Source organism: Homalodisca vitripennis, chromosome 2, assembly GCF_021130785.1.
Source record: "Homalodisca vitripennis isolate AUS2020 chromosome 2, UT_GWSS_2.1, whole genome shotgun sequence".
In the NCBI taxonomy this organism is placed as follows: Eukaryota; Metazoa; Arthropoda; class Insecta; order Hemiptera; family Cicadellidae; genus Homalodisca; species Homalodisca vitripennis.
In genome coordinates, this window is record NC_060208.1 from 149,998,986 (window position 1) to 150,021,268 (window position 22,283).

Below are 22,283 nucleotides of genomic sequence, written 5' to 3' on the forward strand. Positions count from 1 at the left end.
TTGTCTATAACCTCAAGACAAGATGACGGTCACAATATCGCAAAGTAGCAGGAGTGTTGCAGCCGTTTGCTGGGTGTAAACCTGTTGTCTTATCAATCGTTTTCTGACGCAGGGAAAGTCGGCATATTTGACTCAAGAACTTGTCTGCCGGGGTGAGGTATATTAAAACAACGCAGCACTCGCTAAGACCGTCGGTTCTGATTTCCAAGATTGAGGCTATATATAGGTCCGCGAGGTTTTAATTAATTTGGCCTAATTATGTACGACGATATTCTCAACAACATTAAAACACAATATGCCTTACTTTTAAAAGTAAACTCAAATATTTTGTTGGTGGTGGGTTAAATTCTACTTTGACGGATGGTTAGTAAAGACTTTTTTGTTAACGTTTGTTATGTTTCATTTACGTTATTGTATGTTATATTTATTACCAATTTTTTAACATCTTTAATATTATTATTATGTAATAAGTTATAAAACTGATATAGTAGTGTCATTGCTATTTTAAATTATTACATATTGACGACAGTTATTCTGAAAAGCTGGAAAATATAGGCATTTTCATTTATTTATTCATTTACTAAAGATAAGGTATGTAACAAATTATCTTAAAGCATAAAACCTCTCATAACTATATGTTTTGCTTTATTGTAATCAACCATTCATAATAAATTGGACAAGTCAAGTAATTAATTAGTTTTGTTCGATTAAGTCTTTGTAACTATGTCATCATAATAGTGTTTTTAGTTATTCTGTTCAGGAATAAGGCATAAGGTTACAATACAGAGATAGACTATTCCACACTCTGATTACAATGTTACTTGTAACAAACAGCGGAAGGGTGTTCTTTGTGTTAGCTCACATTATTTAAACCGAGAGTATCTCAGAGAGAAAGTAAAAGATAAACATCCCATTAACGAGATTTAAGGTAACTCGCAGAGCACTTGGCCCCTTCCAGCTTTGTTTGGATGTAGGCCAACAATTTTAGATTTTCCTTGTAGCAGTTGCTATTGAAAGTCATATTTTGTGTTTATGTCTTAGAAATGATAGCAGTTTGCGTTGAATTTACGCGTTTTATTTTAGAGTTTCTGCCAGCAAACACTCGCTATGATAAATTATCACAGTAGCAATATTTTTTGTACTGAAGCAGTTTTAATAGACTACTAAACAGTGATATTACATTTCATTTTGCTTTGGAAACAAATTTTAAACATGATTATGAAATGTATTTATTCCAAATAATGTTTGGTTTAGCTTCTCAAAGTGGTACAACCGGAGTTTATTTAAGTTGTTTGTAATTTTACAGTGTCTGAAGAAACTGTTTTCATACCCTGATATATTACAAGCATTTGCAGAAGGAAGTTCAGGCAATTTTGTAATCATATTTCAAGAATATGGAATAAGATAATAATATGAGTTCACAGTATGATTAATTACATTACTTAAGGGATTTTCATTTTAAATAACATACCATTTAAGTATCTAGGATGTGTTTAACTAAAAAGTATTTATGGAAATTATATTTTATCAATACAAGCCTATTATTACCTTTAGTCATTTTTTAATATACTGTAAACATTTCATATTTTAATATACAGCCATTTTTCTAAGGGGCCGATTACTAGATACTCATAAATAATACTTTAAATCCCTACAATTCCTCGTGGATCTAAATAACTTTTTATACTTCCCGGAAAAAACTATATATTTTTGAAAAGTTAGCAACATATTTACAGCTGAATGCTGATTGGCCACTATTAAGTGGCTACTCTTATTGATGACGATGGAAAATAAATGACAAACTAAATTTTTACAAATATTGCTGCTGAACCGATGTTTAGATTACAACAGTACACTCTGTGGAGTTACGGTTCAACACTTACTCTAGTGATCCAATTCCAATTTCACATGATAATTAAACTAAATATTTTACAAATATTGATGCTGAGCCAATGTTTAGATTACATCAGTGAACTCTGTAGAGTTACGGAACAACACTTACTGTACTGTTCCAATCTCAATTTCACATGATAATTAAACTAAATGTTTTACAAATATTGATGCTGAGCCAATGTTTAGATTACATCAGTACACTCTGTAGAGTTACAGTTCAACACCTACTCTAGTAATCCAATTCTAATCTCACATGATAATCAGACTAAATGTTTTACAAATATTGATGCTGAGCCAATGTTTAGATTACATCAGTACACTCTGTAGAGTTACAGTTCAACACCTACTCTAGTAATCCAATTCTAATCTCACATGATAATCAAACTAAATGTTTTACAAATATTGATGCTGAGCCAATGTTTAGATTACATCAGTACACTCTGTAGAGTTACAGTTCAACACCTACTCTAGTAATCCAATTCTAATCTCACATGATAATCAGACTAAATGTTTTACAAATATTGATGCTGAGCCAATGTTTAGATTACATCAGTACACTCTGTAGAGTTACAGTTTACTCAACAACCTACTCTAGTACTCTGTAGAGTCAATCCAATTCTAATCTCACATGATAATCAAACTAAATGTTTTACAAATATTGATGCTGAGCCAATGTTTAGATTACATCAGTACACTCTGTAGAGTTACAGTTCAACACCTACTCTAGTAATCCAATTCCAATTTCACATGATAATCAAACTAATATTTTACAAATATTGATGCTGAACCAATGTTTATATTACATAAGTACACTATGTGGAGTTACAGTTCAGCACTTACAGGCTAGTGATCCATTCCAATTTCACATTATAATACAGTATCATAGCCAATGTAGAATTCAATACCTAACTTGTTTAATATCCGAGTATTAATATATTGGATAATCTTTAAATACCACTGGTCAGACCTATGAACTACTATTACTTACAAGCAAATTCTGTTTTTCTGGTCCTGGTATTAACTTTAGTAAGAATTCCAAGATTCCATCATCATTTTAATATATAAAACTAATAATAGATTTCATACTCTTTTGTAACGGTGTAATTTATGTATTATTATTATTATTATTATTATTATGTATATACAGGTATATACTAAAATATAATTGATATTGAATGTAGCCTTTACTATTATTATTACAATAATAATAATGGTCGGTCCAACAAATTAGCTTTCAAATCGCAACGAAATAGCCCCGTCACATTCGAACCAGTGTTACCATATCGTTCCTGAATACTAGCACAGTTTGATTGATGTACATGCCCGCAAAATATATTAATGAAATAAACGTACGTAATTACGGTAAGCACTGATAATGTCTATTTATTGCAACAGATAAAGAGATTGATTACTAATGTTTATTACGTGTATAACTGGCAACTGTTTTGAGTGCGGGCTGTAGAGAAGGATCAGAAGCGATATCCAACTATTGGGCTATTTCGGTACGGACTGCTTTGACTGATTCGGGACCAAGCCTATAATCAAAGTAGAATGTAACTGTAATGTTATTAAGAGAAATACTCTGTAACTGCAATTATCCAAACTTAGAGCATTTGGAATATCATTAAAACAATTAATTAATTAATTGTTCATAGTAAACAATTGGTTTCAAGTATCTAAATTGTTTAATATCCTCTCGTAATTACTCTTCATGAAGTTAAATTGTCTTTGATCTAGCTTTGCAAATCTCGAACAATATCAATTCTTAATGTAGACAACTTGTATTATCACTTATTATTTTATTAATGTTGTTTGCGCATGTTGTTTAGGTTTAATTTAGAAACCCAAGTGTTTATTGTGTGACTGGAAAACTCAAAGTTATTAATTGACTTTGGTAACTAAATCTATATTTTTTTATGTATGTAAAAATCGCGTTTTTGCAATGTTTATACAATGGATTACTTTTCAATATAACAAAAATAATGTAAACTTTTACCTTTTGTCAACAAACAGATGAGTTGAAGAGTAGCATTAAATATTTCAATTATATAATCGTTATAAGCAGGACATAACTGGGTATCTAATGAAAGTAAAGGAAACAGGAATATTTCGGAAATTTGCCATCATTCAGTAACACTACGTTTCGAGGTCTGCAATCTGACATCTTCTTCAGGTGAATAACTTAACTACCACATAACTGCAATCTAGGCTAAAATATCCAAATCATAACAGTGTTGTGACACGCATAAATCAGGAATCACAACTATGTTGTGGGTCAAGTTCATACACGTTAACTATAAAACATGCACTGAATAAAAACAAAACACAACACTAATTAGTCTCGACACTTACAGTTACTGATTTTTTTATCACTGAACGATGGCAAATGACCGGACATCCTGTTTCCTTCACAATCATTCTTCTATCGTTAAAAATTAACCCCAAATAAAGAACTGCTAGAGTGTTTCCTCGCGCTATTTCATGCCATTTCAGGTTCTTGGTGTTTTCTATAACAGATCATCCAATTAGAGTTAAAACTCAGGTCAAAAGTTTTAAGGTTACAACATTGAACTTATAATATACATGTTATAATGACTACATATAAAGTATATTTTACCACAAGCTTAAACCCATTACTTTCATTCATTAAACATACGTACTGTAATATAAATTCAGATATTAACACACCAACTCATATACCTGTACGCCTAAACTCGCCGTCGCCCCTAGTTTGAACTAGATAAGTCTAGATTACTCATCTCCCAGTTGTGAAAAATAAATTCGCCACCGAGTGAAATCCGCACGGTGAATTGACATTTTCTAAGTCTCCAGTGTATAGAGCTTAGGCTTTAAAAGATCTTTCTCAGATCTTTTCAGATAACTGGAGAAACTGTTAACACGGGGTCTTTGTGACCAAGCGTTTATTGAATTCAAGATTATAATTATCATCATGATTTATAACCTGTATCAAATTATACAGATTAAATACAAAGTTAATTAATAATTTTGACTTGTTTGACTTGTTGTCACATCATAAAACTAATTGACTTAACTTCTAAATTAAACCTAAAAAAATCCTTGACATGTGCAAATAACATTAATAAAATGCTAAGTTATAATACAACTTGTCTGCTCAAAAAATTTAAATTGTACGAACTTCGCAAAGCTATTTGAAAGGCTGTTTAACTTTATAAAGTGTCATTTTGAGAACACATTAAAACAATTTGATACTTGGAATTAATTGTTTGATATTAACACTTCATTAATTAATAATATTAATTATTTATTAATATTTAATATGCTCTAAGAATAAGTGTATCTTGTATTACTTACCAAAATCTCTTTATTTCAATTGTCTGATATTCAAAATCACACCTTTATGGATTAGTGAGTTATCTAAAGTGTCGATTTTTTCATTGCCTTATTGCTAGTACAATAGTTCTAGGCCGAGAATCAATTAGCATTGTATAAACATACAACCTAGGTATTAATTACATTAATAGAGGAATTTCCTCTAAGAAATAAATCGATCGTCAACCGTGATATTTTTGGTAAGGGTTGAAATAGTTGAATCAAAAGGGTTTAAAATGTTAAACGATAATTTTCTCAGATGATATTTATTTAGGTCGATACTTAAAAATAACTGACACCTAAACAGTAGTTATATCAGCACTATCCAACGAAATTAAGATCTATAAACGGGTATCTTTATCTCATAGGCAGAGACGTGAAATAGCTACTACACAAGTGCCTGACACTTTGTTTCAATTGTTTAACAGGTTTGTTATCCTTTAATCCTATCGATACTTTCCCAATTTCGACTCCCTCCAAAACTAGCGCAGGTTGTTTCTTTCAGTTTCTCTCTTAAGACATATTCCTCTCTACCGATTTCAAAGAACGCTAGGTTATGTGTTTATTCAATAAAAATTGTTTCTTGGCTCCTGGATTACACCCTTGCACTCCAGTGATTATCACAAAATGTCCACACAAATATACATACATATGAATTTATATGTATAAATACATATGAGGATACATATATACATAAAAATAAATACAAATAAATATATATATACATAATATAACTATTATATATATATATATATATATATATATATATATATATATATATATATACACGAGTATATATGACTTTTAATAAACAATTGTAGAAATACAACTTTTTCAAAACATTGACACTAAATTTGGTTGAAACCCGTCTTCAGGTACATAAAGTGTATAAAATAGAAAAGAATATAATAGAAATAAAAAGTCAATAAATAGTAAGTATGGATGACATGAAATAAATGTTTCTTCCAGATGTTGTTTTAAAATTTCTACTTTTTGGCCAATTAACCAGTTCATGTAGAATTTTGCTCTTTAAAACCAATTGGTATGCTTGTTTTAGTGCTCTGAGATAAATTGAGTTTTTGATGCTCTTGGTGAATAGATATAAACTATCGAAAATGAACTAAGGTACATCATATTCAAAACTTGAAACAAGTAAAACTAATTATTTATTCAAAACTAAATGTGTCGTCCAGTTCTTAACCAATGGGAAATAATATAAAACATAAATATGCAAGTCATTGTAAGTTGTTATACATGGAATATTAAAATCTGCGCATGCTGCATAACCATGAATTGATTAATAATTAATTCATCTACTGGGAAAAAACCTTCTCCTGAGTGTTTTAGAAGCTTATTTGGTTTTTTTAGTGATCGAAATGCTGAATGTGTATGAAGCAACAATATTTAAATTTTTTGGAGGGTATTGAATTGATTACTTACTTTTCAAACGTGCTCGATTGAAACATTAGAGTTAAACACGTCGAAGACAAGAATGGCCGCAAAAGGAAGGTTACAATTTTTAATATTTTAGAACGGGCGCTCCCACCCTTTAAGGAAAACACGAAACATTTTACTATGTCAAAAGTATTCGAAATTGATTTACAAGCACTCTTGAAGTTGTATTTTTATCTTGTATGCATTATCTTTATAACCATTAACACATTATGTTGTTAAAAAATAAATTTTCTAACCTAGCCTACCCGAGCATCCACAAACACTTTATGTAAATTTACACCTGTGTGGCAATCTGAACAAACTCGGTTAGTTCGTGTGTTCGTAACAGAAGCATACTTCGGAAGATACTTACTAAAATAAAAAAATAAAATAATTACTAAAATAAAATAAAGAGGGCATTACCAACGGACATAACAGCTTATTTGATGCCTTCCATCCTTGAATTATTTTTACATTTGTTTTAACTGTTACTCATCTAGATTTTACTGGAATATTAAATAAACATAAGGTCCAATAGAAAAATATTGTGCCCACGATGTGATATCTTTGTATTTGACATAGATGTTCAATAAACATAGCGTTTTACCTAGAGCTATTTACCGAACTTGTAACTCTAGTGCTTTTATTAGTGTAAGTTTGACTTTAAACTATACAAAATATACGTTTCTACAACGTTCAAAACGAAGCAACTTTGTTCTTTCTCAAGCAGAATCTTTTTATTTGAAAATTTTCCATAAAGTTAATGGCGTTCTATAAAATTAAATTCCTATATTTTTCAGTAGAAATGCTTAGCGTTAACTTCCTCAGTACTATAATTTGAACAAGCTAAGGGTACGGTCGACAATATGTCGCGTAACAAAGTCTTCGCTGAAGTTCAACATTTGCAACAAGCAACATTTAAGTCTATAGCTCATCTCTTTCTCGAGATATCCTGTGGGAAGACATAAAATCATACAGAAAAGATATGTTTACAGCTCTCATCGAACTCATTCTTGTCCATATAGAAATGATGTTTCATGCATAATGTAAATATACAGGTCGAATCTTTCTAGAGCAACTTTAAGGAAAGTAGTTAGGCTAAATGTGTTACTTTATCACATGTTAAACTCTCACATGATTGTACTCAGTTTGTTATCAAAATTATTACACTGCGATGTTTTCGTTACAATCATGTTTATTCATAAGACCAATGCAAAGATGTCCGCTAACGCTAAGCCAAATCCCGTGAAGTGACATGCACAATCATTGATCTCGATGTTACCTATATAGATAAGAAGCTTCATGTTAAACTTCAATTCTGTAGGCCAGTTCGTTCTTAAGGTATCGCGTGTGTAGACAGACAGATACAAAAATATTTTCCCTCCCCTCGAGTGATGGCGTTTTCTATCGCTCAGTCAACAATAAATACTAATAAGACCTAACATATATATATATATATAATATATATATATATATATATATATATATATATATATATATATAATATGTATAATATATACCTAATATATATACGGGTCTGAGAAGACCATTTCTATCAAAAGACAACTTATGTAACTTTTATAACAGTCTTTAAATTTATAATCAAATTTAGATAATAATTTTGTCTTTGATATCTGCATTACAGTACTGACCAACCACTTGCATACTTAAGGGAGTCTAGCTGTCATTTATCGACCATGTAAACTTTATGTCACATATATCTGTAACGAAGTAACTTAGAAGCATATTTTTTATTTTAAAAACGAGTTATTCTCGTAGTTCCGTGTATAAAATCATTGACTTCTATAAAAAAGCAAAAGGTGTATAAGTTCTTTTTCAATTTATAGGGGAGCGGGTCGTTCCTATCCCGCGCATGTTAAATTTACAAACTTTAGGTACATGTATTGTCAAAACTAAGTAAGTTACAACCTTCAAATTTTTTTGTAGGCAAAGAGTACTCCTTTATAAACATCTCTTGCAACTTTAGTAAAAAGAAATCTTTAAAAAAAAATTTTTTTAGAATTTTTAAATATTGTGTGTAAAAAAAATTATTTTTTTATACCAAAAATTTTTTTTTTCTCATTTGTATTTTTTTAGATAGAATGATACAAGATGCAACACCATTTGGAATTGCACTGTTCTATATGCATACCAAATTTCAATTCTCTAGCATTTATAGTTTTTGAGATACATGTACCTTTATATGAAAAAAACCAAGTTTCCGGGAAATGTTCCGATAAAGGCAAAAATGACTGCTAAACTAAACCTTTTGCTGCTAAAACATCCCAGCTCCGTACTCAGGGTCATCTGGGTCTTCATTTTCCTCTTCTAATGCAAGTTTTCTTTTCCTCCTAGCAACTCTAGCCTCCTTGGTCATGTCTAAAGCAGATTTTTTCTGCCTTTTTTCAATCGTATTGTATCAAAATTTCACAATGCGGCAACAGACTTCTCGCTCAGTTTAATTCCTAGCTTGTTATACACTTCCGCAATTTGCTGGTGAATCCATTATTAAAAGTTAATACTGCATCATATATGCCAAGTTTTAGAGTGTTTAGCCTTACAAAAACATTTTTAGGCACCTTTAGACCAGACCAACGGCATTGTTGAAAACTTTCGTTCTGGTTTTGAGTCTTTTGGTCAAGGCATTTTTTTTTAGAAGATCCGGATTGGCTAAATCTCTATAAATTTGTTTGATCTGTACCATCACTTCATATGGCAAATTGTGTGACTTATGGCTGCAAGTCTGATGTAGGGCTTCGGCTTTATTATAACCGCCACCACGACTCCGGCCCCTTTGGACATAGGCCATGTTGCGGAGTGTCATCATTCGATATTTTGTGGAAATAAGTTGCCCACACATTTTTTAACCATTTTGTTGAAGATCTGATCCACCTCTTTTTTATAGCTAGGCCATAATATTCATGCAGCTTGTCTATGTCATTATTTGTTATGCCTATTCTTGCCCCCTATTGCTCTATTATCTTTTAGTTTTTGTTTTTCCCAACCGTTTTTCCTTCATATTTTTTCCCTTAGTCTGCTCCCCATTCCTCTTCTTGACATGATTGACGCATTCCCAGTTTTCTTACTTCTACTTCATCTCCATATGGCTTTATCGTCAACCACCTTTTTAAAACCATTGCTGTCACCATCTCCTAAGTATCGTACATACCGTACATTTCGATCTCTGGACTTTCGGAAAACATCTAGGCACCCGCAACTTCCATGCCGCCACTTGACCCTTCGTAGTTTTTGGAACATATATGATCAGGTACTATTTTTTTTTTATTTTCATGTACAGTGCAGATTTGACAGTATTTGGACATTATGGAAACATCCAATCAGCCAGTATCTAATGATGTTACGCTGACAACCCCATTCAGTGACTTGTGTCCCCTCCTTTGCCAAGACCCATCTAAACAAACCGTCCAAATCTCTTTTTGACGTTTCTTCACACTCATTTACAGACACAGCTTCCTCAATTGCCTGCTTCATGACTTTTCACTAGCACAATTTTTCAACAGCCTGATATATTAAGTTACTACAAGGTCCTATTTTTTGAGGTGGTAAAGGTAAGTCTAATAATGAACACAGAATGTTACCTGCACTGATACCTTTTCCGATCGTTCTCATGCCGTAAATAAATTTCAAGTTTACCTCATATTGTCCATTCTCATTTTTTTTAGAGTTGTAAAAATTAGTTGATTCCAAACAAACACAACATTTCAGTTCAATATTCACAGCCAATCCAAATCTTTTCTTATCCGTAGTACAAAGTTCTATGCAGTCTTCGCTATCGCAGAATTTAACATTTTACAAATTTTTTTAATTGCTCACTAAATAAACTAAGATCCAAAATAACACTACCCATTCCAGTTCCTTCATAATTGTCCATATTTATCAAAGGACAGTTTTTTTTAGAAGCAGAGCTAATGTTTGCATTAGTAGTAGGCCTAGGGCTAGGGCTAGCAGAATCTGTTTTGGGTAGGCCTAGATTTAGAGTCCAACTTACGGTACTTGTTTCCTCTAAACTCCACGTTTAGATTTAGTTTTTTTGTAACTTAACCTTTGCTCTTGGCATGGTTATAAGAAGTTGTAAAAACACTTCAAGAAACAATACACACTCCTAATCTACCACTAACTATGAATAAAGTGCAACACTTTTAGTAAAACACAATTATCCGACACAAACACATATAACATAACCTCCTAAGCATATCAAAAACAAATAAAGCAATATTCTTTCTGTCATCTGTATTCCCAGTGTTGTCAGTACCAGGTTGACCAACAGAGCAAAGCCATAACATACTTATAACTAACACACATGATATATATGATTGTGTCAGCCAACATCTTACGAACTGCTGCAAAAAAACTAGTGAACATCTTTTGTTTGTGATTTTTTTTTGGTAATTTATAAATGTATTTGAGCATTAATACTTACATATTTTTAAAATACACACTTTAAACTATTAAAAAATGCAATAAAAAATGTTTCTAATTTTTTTTAATTTTTCATCGACCTGCTCCCCTTATACGTTTTAAACAAATATTTTTATTTTTTGTTTTCTTACTTATCAAATCAATGTTTGAGAATTTACCCGGAAGTAGCAATATACCTGATAAAACTCCAGTATACGCTATAGATAATGTAAATATTTATTTCTTGAATCGCCAGATAATAAAACGTTTGGTTTAAAAAGGCGTTGTCCAAAAAGTAAAAAAGAAATAAATAAATAGTTTTAAATTTATTTCCCATTGCCCCAAGTCTTCAACGAAATACTATTGACTGACTGATCAAAATTTCTTTTTAACTATAAGGGCTTGAACCATGAAGCCTGGCACAAAATCTTTATAGGCCCTAGATGCGTACTAAGAAAAGATGTTGGACAATTTTACCCGCAAGTATGTTAAATACTAAAAACTAAGTTGATGTTATCCATGTTGCCTGCTTTAATTTGTTGAAAAAACTTGCCCACCACTCCTCGTAATATCTCGCCATTTACTAACTAGAGAGCTGAAAATTTCCACAAATAACATTAACGGGATATAGTTACAAAATTAATGGTCATTACAACATTTCCTCTTTGTGTTGATGTAATAATTCTCTTTGCATTTAAATATACTTTAAACAATATTGTTTTTGTATTTTGCTGTATCAGTGAAGATTTACCAAACTTGATCACCTTGACCTTGATTCTACTCTACAACCGACTGCATTACTCCAAGCAAGCCGTGCTAATGAAGTTACAGCCTGTGTTAAGCAATCCTACCTTTAACCGAATAAATATCTTTGCGCATATATGAGACTACATCTTAACAGTGACCTAATAGCTGGCAAATTCTCACGACTATTTTAGACAGAAGATACGAAAGGTTACGGGAGTTTAGGACAGCACTGTAAATGATCCGAAAAACCTTTGCGATTTTTTAAAACCTGAATTCATTAACAAAATACATGTACCCGAACGTATACAAATTGAGTCCTAAAGGACATTTTAGTAGCAGAATCAAAAGACGCTGTTCACTACCGAGCCGGTAGTAACATGAAATCACCTTGAGTTTGTCCACATAAAAACAATGTTACACATCATGCAGTTTGACGCCGTTATTTTTAGTCGTAGAATTATTGGAAGTGTCTTATTTCAAATATATTATTAATATACATCAAAAACTGTTTAGTTTCACGATTTTGTATGAGTTATACAGAAAAAATCTGAAACTTTGTTGTAATTCGTCCTTTAATTATTTAAAAGACATACACTTTACAAATAACTAATAATACTTATTACATAATTGAATGCGGGTATTCCTATAGTCATTAATAAATTAACAACCATTAAACGAATATTACTAAACCATCTTTAACTCACTTCTACCTGTAAAGTATTGCGATCATTATCACTAAATACAGTTAATAAACCATATCGGAGTGTCCGATATATTGATCAGTATCATAATGTGAGTTGAATCAATTACAATATATTGACAACCTTATATATTCTTAAATCCGACATCGTTAATGTCGATGTGTGAATGCAGTGTTAGAAAACGATCATGTTTGTAAAATTAATAAATATATCAAACTCATTCATTTAACCTTCTTTGAAGCTTAAAAGTACATTCATGATGGTCATCACGGAGTTGAGTAGTTGAATTAGGAAAATAGCAATGTGTTAAAAACTAACAGCCTGTAATAATTAAAAAAAATAATGACTTGCTTTAAGCCTGGTTTAAATAATAGTCAACGAATCTCTTAAACCACTGCTATTTTAGGCAATAGGCAATATGTTATTTGCAACTAGATGGCTTATTCTGAGTATAATAATATTTAATAAGATATAAAAGTGTCTCATATACGTTGGCTTGCATATTTACTTTTAATTAATATGCATTGTGTGAGGTGTGTGATATCAATCATCACACGGACTTGACAGCCATATCTCAAGTTTGGTCTCAGTTTCAACTTAGTTACAATGTTGATGATTTCCCCAGAGTGGTGGGCCGTGGCCGGTCAGACGTCACTGGTCTCGGCCAATGAGTCGTTTGTCTCGCTCCCAACTCGGTTATCTGCGTTATTTAATCCATCGTGGATAACGTGTTCAAATAAATATACGATCCTAGGTATTTCATATTTCTAAAGTGTTTCTAGAAAGGACTAAACTAAAATCCAACAAATTATTTTCTATATTCAAAACAGCACTATCCTACGTTTACAGCAATATTCTTATATTGCCTAGTAATCCACCTATATGTGTGTATGTATATTTTAAAAAACGTGTTTTTATCATGCACAATAATTTTAGACGTTCTTTTAACATTTGCTAGTATTATTCGAATATTAATTTGTGATTTAGATATTTTAAACGTATTTTTAAGTAATGCTATATAATTTTAGACGTTCTTTTAACATTTGCTAGTATTATTCGAATATTAATTTGTGATTTAGATATTTTAAACGTATTTTTAAGTAATGCTATATAATTTTAGACGTTGTTTTAACATTTGCTAGTATTATTCGAATATTAATTTGTGATTTAGATATTTTAAACGTATTTTTAAGTAATGCTATATAATTTTATAAATTATTAGTTGCATTAATTTGATTAATTCGTTAGTAATTTTATTTATATATCGCGGTGTTTGTATAAGCTTCGTTTGTATCGCCCAATGCTCATAAATTTATGAATATGTTTGTGTGAAAAACAGCGTTTTATAACTCCCACTACTTTTTTTATTTGTAAATTATTATTAAATATAAATATTTTTCAAATGGCTACCATTCGGAAACCAGTAATAAAATGTTTAAATAAAAAATCCAATTTTATTACACAACTAAACAAGTAGAATCAACAAATTCTTGAAAATTTAAATAAATTGATACCTAAATTCGTTATTCACAAAAAAATTAACAAATAATGTTAGATGTAAAAGTAATGTGTATTATATTATGAAATTATAGAAAGTCACAATGTAGTTATACTATTAATATATTACAAATTATGTTTAATAACACAGAACAGCCTTTAAACATTACAGTTTTACAAAAGTTCAAGTCCAAACCAAAGTCACAGGAATCAATGTCAAAGAGCAGGGAGCCTGTAGAACGATAAACTAGTTGTATTTTGAGAGGAAAGTCTGAATCAGAAGAGAAAACTGAGCGAGTTTATTTTAATGGTGGAACTTCCAAGTGTTTGCACCACATTGCATCACGAAGGTGACGAAGGACCAGGTGGTATTTATGATGATGGTTTGGTTTTGTGCGTACTCATAAAGCACTACTCGACTGGAGTCAAAGTCAACATGACTCGGGTGCGTACCTGCCATGCAATTTTAGACCGCAGATGTGACGTATTTTCCATTTGAACGACTAGATGCATATTGGTTCCTGACTCACACTTATAAACCCATTACTTTGTGTTTACAAATTTGGATGTCCTCCAGGTAACGTAATAAAGCACAAGAAGACATTTTTCTATCACCTAAGTAGTTTTCAGCATGAACTAATTACCATATCGCATTTACTTTCGCTAATCATATTATATGATAGTAATATTCTTTCCTTGTAATAACTATAAATCAAAATCCAGCTATCATAAAATTTATAATGTTAAAAGCTAGATATAATAACCAGCTAATTCTTTTAGGACATATATTATTTCTTCCTAATGTAACGATTTGACGTTAAGACCGTATGGATGGAATGAGATGGATGTAAGTCATAAATAATCACTCCTAAAACATAGCTACTGCTTTTAAAATGAAAAATCATGAGTGTACAATGTGACTTAATACTAAAGATATTAGCATACAAAAAATATGCCCTTATCAGAAGATTTCTTTATTTTATCAGACGATTTCAGATAAGGAGTGGCCTCTACATCTGTCTTCACATCATTATTTGGTATTTGGCTATGGTATTAAAAACCTGATATAAAAATAAAACTTAATATTTATATTTTTATGCAGATATCCACACGCTTAGTTTAAAATTTACCCTAGTTTCGTATACTTCAATACAACACTGAACCATTCGTATTATAGTCCAACTTTCAAGTTCCATGTCAGACTTGTGGAAATGGAAGACCGGAGGGATTTCACTGTTGAATTAGTTTGACACATCTCCGCCGGAGCGCATTATCATACAAAGAGCTTAGACTCTGTAAATAAGAGAGACATTCTTTATGTTGTTACTACCCTGACTCACGTCCGTCGTCAAGCTGTTCTCTGTACTACATTTTATTATATGAACTGCGAATCTTGATTTCAAATTTGAAAAAAGAACTATAGGTTAATAACATTAATAATAAATATAACATTATGTACATAAAATATTGCACTCATACCATACAAACAGAAATGCGTAATTTGTAAATTAATAACAAGTATTTCACATTCTTTGTGATTGATACAATAAGTAGCTTTAAGTAATTGGCTGAACGTTAGCGGAGTTTATTACTTGAGGGGCTCGAGAAATGTCATGTCTGTCATTCTGTTTATCCACCTGTCCGCTCGATATCTTGAGAGCGACTTATAGACTTGAAATTTGCATGAATCTTCATTTCTACATAAGCAACATTATTTGATTATGGTACATTTTACTCCATGGGACATGGCTGAGCGTTATTAACATTTTTACATTGGTCTTATAAAAAATGGTCCCATAGACAATCATTTTGAAAACGATAAAATCGTAGAATTAACCCACTTTTAAAAACTTGAACACACCCCGTTGACAGTTTAACGTGTGGCAGAGAAACACGTGTAGTGAGGCTACTTTGTCCGATTGGTTGGTAAGGCTTTCACAAGGTTTTGACGTTGTTTTATCTTTGTTATAACGGGTTTTATGTTTATATTCAAGCTACAGTTAGATGATGGTATGCAACTCTCAGAATTTTATGAAAGCAATCGTGTCAAATACGTGTTGGTTAGCAGACGAACTAACTGGCTAGACTGTGTAAAATACTGGGTCTGTGGCCACCTTAGTCAACTTAGTCATAAGCTTTAGTCACCTGGTAGAGATGGATTTAGAAAGCTAACTTAAGCCACTTGGTTATAGTCGTGTCTACAACAAAGTGTGCCTTGAGCCGCGGTCTCCCCACACAGGTACAGTCCACATAACTTCACTGACATGGACCCCACATCCAAAATCCACCACTGTTATGATAAAACGTAGCTTGTGGAAACGATACAAAAAACCTTAAAAATTGGTACAAACATTGATCTTATAAATGTCTCGATTAAGTTCGTTTCGGCACACACACATACATTGGGGGAAATTTTGAACGAATTTTGTAAATATAGTTTATCCACAAAGACAGAACACAGTGTTTTCTATTCTTATAATTTTATATTAATTTATTGTTCTATTTAAACCATCGCATTTGAGTTATATCTGTTACATATAGAATGTTTTGAATATTGTATCAGATTTTATATTAATTATTATAGTTAATGTTTTACGACTGTTTATCTACTTCCTTGCAGGATATATATAAAATGATAAAACATTCTTGGCGATTGGTGCTAAAAAAATGGGCCAGAGAACATTAATTTCTACACTAAAATTTTCAACAATTAAAAAATGTTGTTACCATAGTAAAATACATTTAAAAGTTCATTCTAAATTCAAAATTAAGTCTATAAACACCATTTAAGGTTCTGTCCCCCTTTCAACTTAAATTAGAAAAAACCACCCGTGCTTATAACAAATGAAAATTCCTTAAATCTGCAGTAACGAACATTCAAAGTGTAAACACATTACGTCCACACATCTTCATTTTCAGGAAGTGTTGAAATCTCCAGCGAAGAACGTCCAATATATCAACAAAACTAAGTCCGCACTTACCTCTAAGAGAAGTGCTGAAATCTCCAGCAAAGAACGTTCACTATATCAACAAAAGTACGTCCGCACTTACCTCTACGAGAAGTGCTGAAATCTCCAGCGAAGAACATCCACTGTATCAACAAAAGTTCGTCCGCACTTACCTTTACGAGAAGTGCTGAAATCTGCAGCGAAGATCACCCACTATATCAACAAAAGTACGTCCGCACTTACCTCTACGAGAAGTGCTGAAATTTGCAGCGAAGATCATCAACTGTATCATCGAAAGTACGTCCGCACTTACCTCTACGAGAAGTGCTGAAATCTGCAGCGAAGATCACCCACTATATCAACAAAAGTACGTCCGCACTTACCTCTACGAGAAGTGCTGAAATCTCCAGCGAAGATCATCAACTGTATCAACAAAAGTACGTCCGCACTTACCTCTACGAGAAGTGCTGAAATCTGCAGCGAAGATCACCCACTATATCAACAAAAGTACGTCCGCACTTACCTCTACGAGAAGTGCTGAAATCTCCAGCGAAGAACATCAACTATATCAACAAAAGTACGTCCGCACTTACCTCTACGAGAGGTGCTGAAATCTCCAGCGAAGAACGTCCACTTTATCAACAAAAGTACGACCGCACTTACCTCTACGAGAAGTGCTGAAATCTCCAGCGAAGAACATCCACTGTATCAACAAAAGTACGTCCGCACTTACCTCTACGAGAAGTGCTGAAATCTGCAGCGAAGATCATCCACTGTATCAACAAAAGTACGTCCGCACTTACCTCTTCGAGAAGTGCTGAAATCTCCAGTGAAGAACATCCACTATATCAACAAAAGTACGTCCGCACTTACCTCTACGAGAAGTGCTGAAATCTGCAGTATCTAAATTCACAGTAACGTACTTCTACTGAGAGACTTGATTTCCTGGATATGCTTCAAAATTATCTGTCTGTGAGTCGTCTCAATCTTGTATATGACATAAGATTGAGGGGTGGTGGGGGGTTGATTTTTGACTTTGTATTGTAAAAATTATGTTTGAAATAAACAAGAAATAAAATTAGCTGTACTATTTATATTTATTTTCCTAAACTTGGATAAATCAAATTCAAAAACTTGCTTGTTAAATTCACAGTAATGGTATACTTGACAGCAATTATTTTTAATAAATTGATAAATATTAACGGGTGGAATTAAATAGAAAGAACTATTCTTCATTTTTTTATTACAAGAATAACTTCTAGGTTGATATGCTGGAAAACAAGCTGTTTAGAATTTATTAGCTTGTATTGGAGGGTCATAGCTTCGATTTTGGACCAAGATCTATAAAGCACGTCACAGATGTTTTATTGAAAAATCGATAATCGTTTCTAGAAGGAAACAGGATTTTTCCGGACATTTGCCATCGTTCAGTGAAACAAGAAAACAGTAACACTACGTTTCGAGATCTGCAATCTGATCTCTTCTTCAGGTAAAGAACTAACCTAATACATAATTACAAACGTAGTGTTACTGTTTTCTTGTTTCACTGAACGATGGCAAATGTCCGGAAAAATCCTGTTTCCTTCACAATCCTTCCATCGTCAAAAATAACTTTCAAACAAAGAATCGTTTTTTTTTCTTTTTTAATCGCATTGCTTACATGTTAAGAAAAAACCTGCTTGGAGTTTATGAGAACGACAAGAATTACAATTCTTTCCTTTTCTTGATCTACAGCCTTAAATTTTAATGAAAATAACATAAGGTTTTACAATTAATTAGCAAAATCTTCCTGTACTCGGGGGAAGTTTGTTGTGCCACTTTAGAAGAATCAATGGCTGGCTGCAGACTTTAGTAATTATGGTTACGACAAATTGAAATAATAAAAATATATGATTGCAATAAGTCCTAAAAGGACCTTTGAGCTTGCTTCAGGAGTGACAGGATGGTTAAGCTTGGGGTTAAGGGCCGGTTCTGTTCCAGCGTCTCCAGTCAAAGAAGGCCGGGGAGTTCCAGCCATTCCAACAATCAGCCTCTGTAGTAGACTATACCCATCGATTCACCCTTCCACCCCAATATCTCAACATTTGTGGTTAGCGGATGTGCCACTCATGGTCATCCATAGGATTTCTGAGATATGAGTTAAACTTCCACTTTGCTGTACATAGTGTAGGTTCAGCTGGAAGATATAAACCATCCAAAAACATACTCTCCGGAGTTGTCTTAATAGTTACAGTACATACAAACCAAGCAATAAAGTAAAATGAGCCAACGAATTAAATAAGCTCTAATATAGATTTTGAAACTATAAGATGGGTAATAAAAGATCAGTTATATTTTTTAAATTTATATCCTATGCATATCAGTCTGTCGTACAATCTAACAACACTAAATTCAAAGACTAAATGGCAAAATAATAATTGTGAATATTATCTCTTAAACTACATACAATTTTGTAGAGTAGGCTTCAACAAAATTGTATTCTAATAATAAGTTAAAATACTAGTATAACAGAAACCAAAAAGGTTAGGATGACATACATGAAATGTTACATTACATGACCCTTATGACGTTTCATTAAAGTGTACGTTTTAAATGCTTTAACCCAAAACTATGACTGACCACATTTTGTCTTCCCTTATTTGTTTGGATTATAGAAGTTTTAATGCTTTAGAGTAAAATTCTCAAATACCAAGAGCTTCTCAAAACTTCTTAGCTAACAACGCATTAGTAGTATATGATTGCCTTAGCTTCTTACGATTGTACTATAAAAAGTATTAGTGAATACATTTTAATTTGAAATGTAGGTTGAAATAAGGTATTTGAAATAAAGTTTCAAATATATTTATTTAAACAAAAGTGCAATATTTGTAATCATATCAAAGTATGGAACTTTACTAATATGGATCTGTACAAGACCATCATACGAAGTCTTTGAAGGTTGGTACAGTAGTAAAGTTATTCAGTTGAATTTAATTTAACTAATTAATAAAAACTACAAAACTCCCACTAAACCAATTTGCCAAATCCTGGATTATGTTTAAATTGTCAAAATAAACAATATTCTGTATGGCAAAGTTTAACAGAAACTCAGACGCTTTGTGGTACAACTCGCACATTGTACTAATTTCAATTTCTTGTATCGCTGAACTATGGCAAATATCCAAAAAGTCCTGTTATTTTATGGGATCTGTGGTTTCAAACATGTAGAGGATGAAAAGAAAACTAACAACCTCCACTTATATGAAGTACTGAAAATAAAAAATATTTAATTTTTACAGTCCAAAATATTTACAGTCAACATCGGTGTGGAGATGTTGCAAAGTACTAGCCAAATAACTAGGGACACCTAACTTCCTACTGTCATTGAACCAAAAGTTGCAATTTTGTTTTTTGTCAGTTTTATTTACTTGGTGTGGGTGGCACAAATTCAAAGTTTCATTATACACTGTTCTTTTTATTTCCTGCCTCCAGTACATACCAGCGCGATACCTCCAGGCTCCAATATCGATAAAAGATTAATTATATTGAGGTATCATTTAGTTTGTTCCTAACTTTGGTGCTTTATTGGAGTGTGTACAAGCTATAAGTTATAACAAATATAATGTCCGCCCTCAGTTTTTTGTCATTTAAGTTATATCATTTCAATGTTAGGGGAAATTATTTAAATAACGTTAGGGCGGTCCACATGGAATGTATGTAGAAGGTTAAAACTTATAAAGGGATTTCTCCAATTAATGTATAGTTTATTGTATGACATGTAAATATCTCATATTTAAATAAATGAAATACATAAATTTTAAACAGATTAAACTAGGCTATACGTCGATACAAAAGTAACCCACAATAAATTTACGATGAGGTTGGAAGAATCTTACTTACCAATTTACAAAAATCGTTTACCCTTGGCTGTTGTAGCTTAATGCCCGTCATTAAGTCTGTGAGAAAAAAGATTTCAAAGCGTAGCCCATTTCAGTCTAACCTGAACCCTGTAGTCCATTTGGTCATTACAGAATAAGGAATTAGAGGATATTTTTCTCTCAGATACGATGGACTTTCAGTTATAGCGATACGTCTGACACAGCACATCTCATATTGTGGTGGAAGATTGATTTGTCCTGACCTTAACGCCCTTGAGGTTGTTGCTTTACACCAGGCTATTTTGCAAATACTACTTTTATATTGCAGTACTTGTATAAGTGCATTCAATGAGACCTAAACAGAGACTTAAGGATCTTCTCTAAAGGAATGATTTTGAAGTTAGAACTCAATTGTCAAGTTGTCAAATAACAAGAAATATCGTTGTCTTGGATGATAAGGGGTACATACAAACTTATTTAACTATTATTTTCAGTTCTTAATACGTTGCCAAAATAATCTTCTGTAAACGTTCCTTAATCAAGACTAGTCGTAACTTTCACCAGCTCCTCTACTTATTTTGAAGAGAGGTACATTTCATGATTGCCTCGAGATTTCTACAGATGAATTCAAACCGAACTTCATCAACACATAATTGTAGCATATTTCATTCAAATTTCAAAACGATAACTCCATAAAGTAACTACATCTAACCAGCCAAATACAATCGCGATACGAAATGTTATATAGCAGATCTGAACTCTAGATATTGGTGTGTACTGAACCCTTAACCCCTCTCCAGCCCTTAGATTTATTACATTCCCTTTCATGTAATTAAACGCAAACTCTCCTTACATCAAGAAACAGTTCTTGCAAACCATCTAAATTATTCAGAGTAATTTTTTTTAATAACCTATGATTATCGTAATTATATTATATTTAGCAACCGCATTTCTCATAAAAATATTTAGTATTCAAACAAATTCAGAAGTAAGTACTTAACCATATTTATAAATATTATAAAGATATGATAAATATCAATTTATTAATTTGTGTATTTTCAATTTGAACCAACTGAAGCAGACATCTATAACAGGCTTCTTGCAAATTACTAGGTTTTCTAAAACAACAAAATTTATAAGTCAACATGTATTTATTAAATAGATTTCTTTCCCTAACCTAGAAATAAAATGTTATGTTGTGTTATTGCTTCCTGGATGGAGGAGATTGTGTAGTTTTTAATTTTTGTTAGTATACAAAATGTAAGGTACTATCATTTTAACATTTCATACATAAATATAGGTACACATTTATCGAATATTCAATTTACTTAATTACTTGTATATTAAGAACAGATTTCCTGAATACTTTTATTATTGACACAAAATAGTAGTTTATATTTAAACGGTCTTAAATTTTTATTAATTATTCGTTCTTT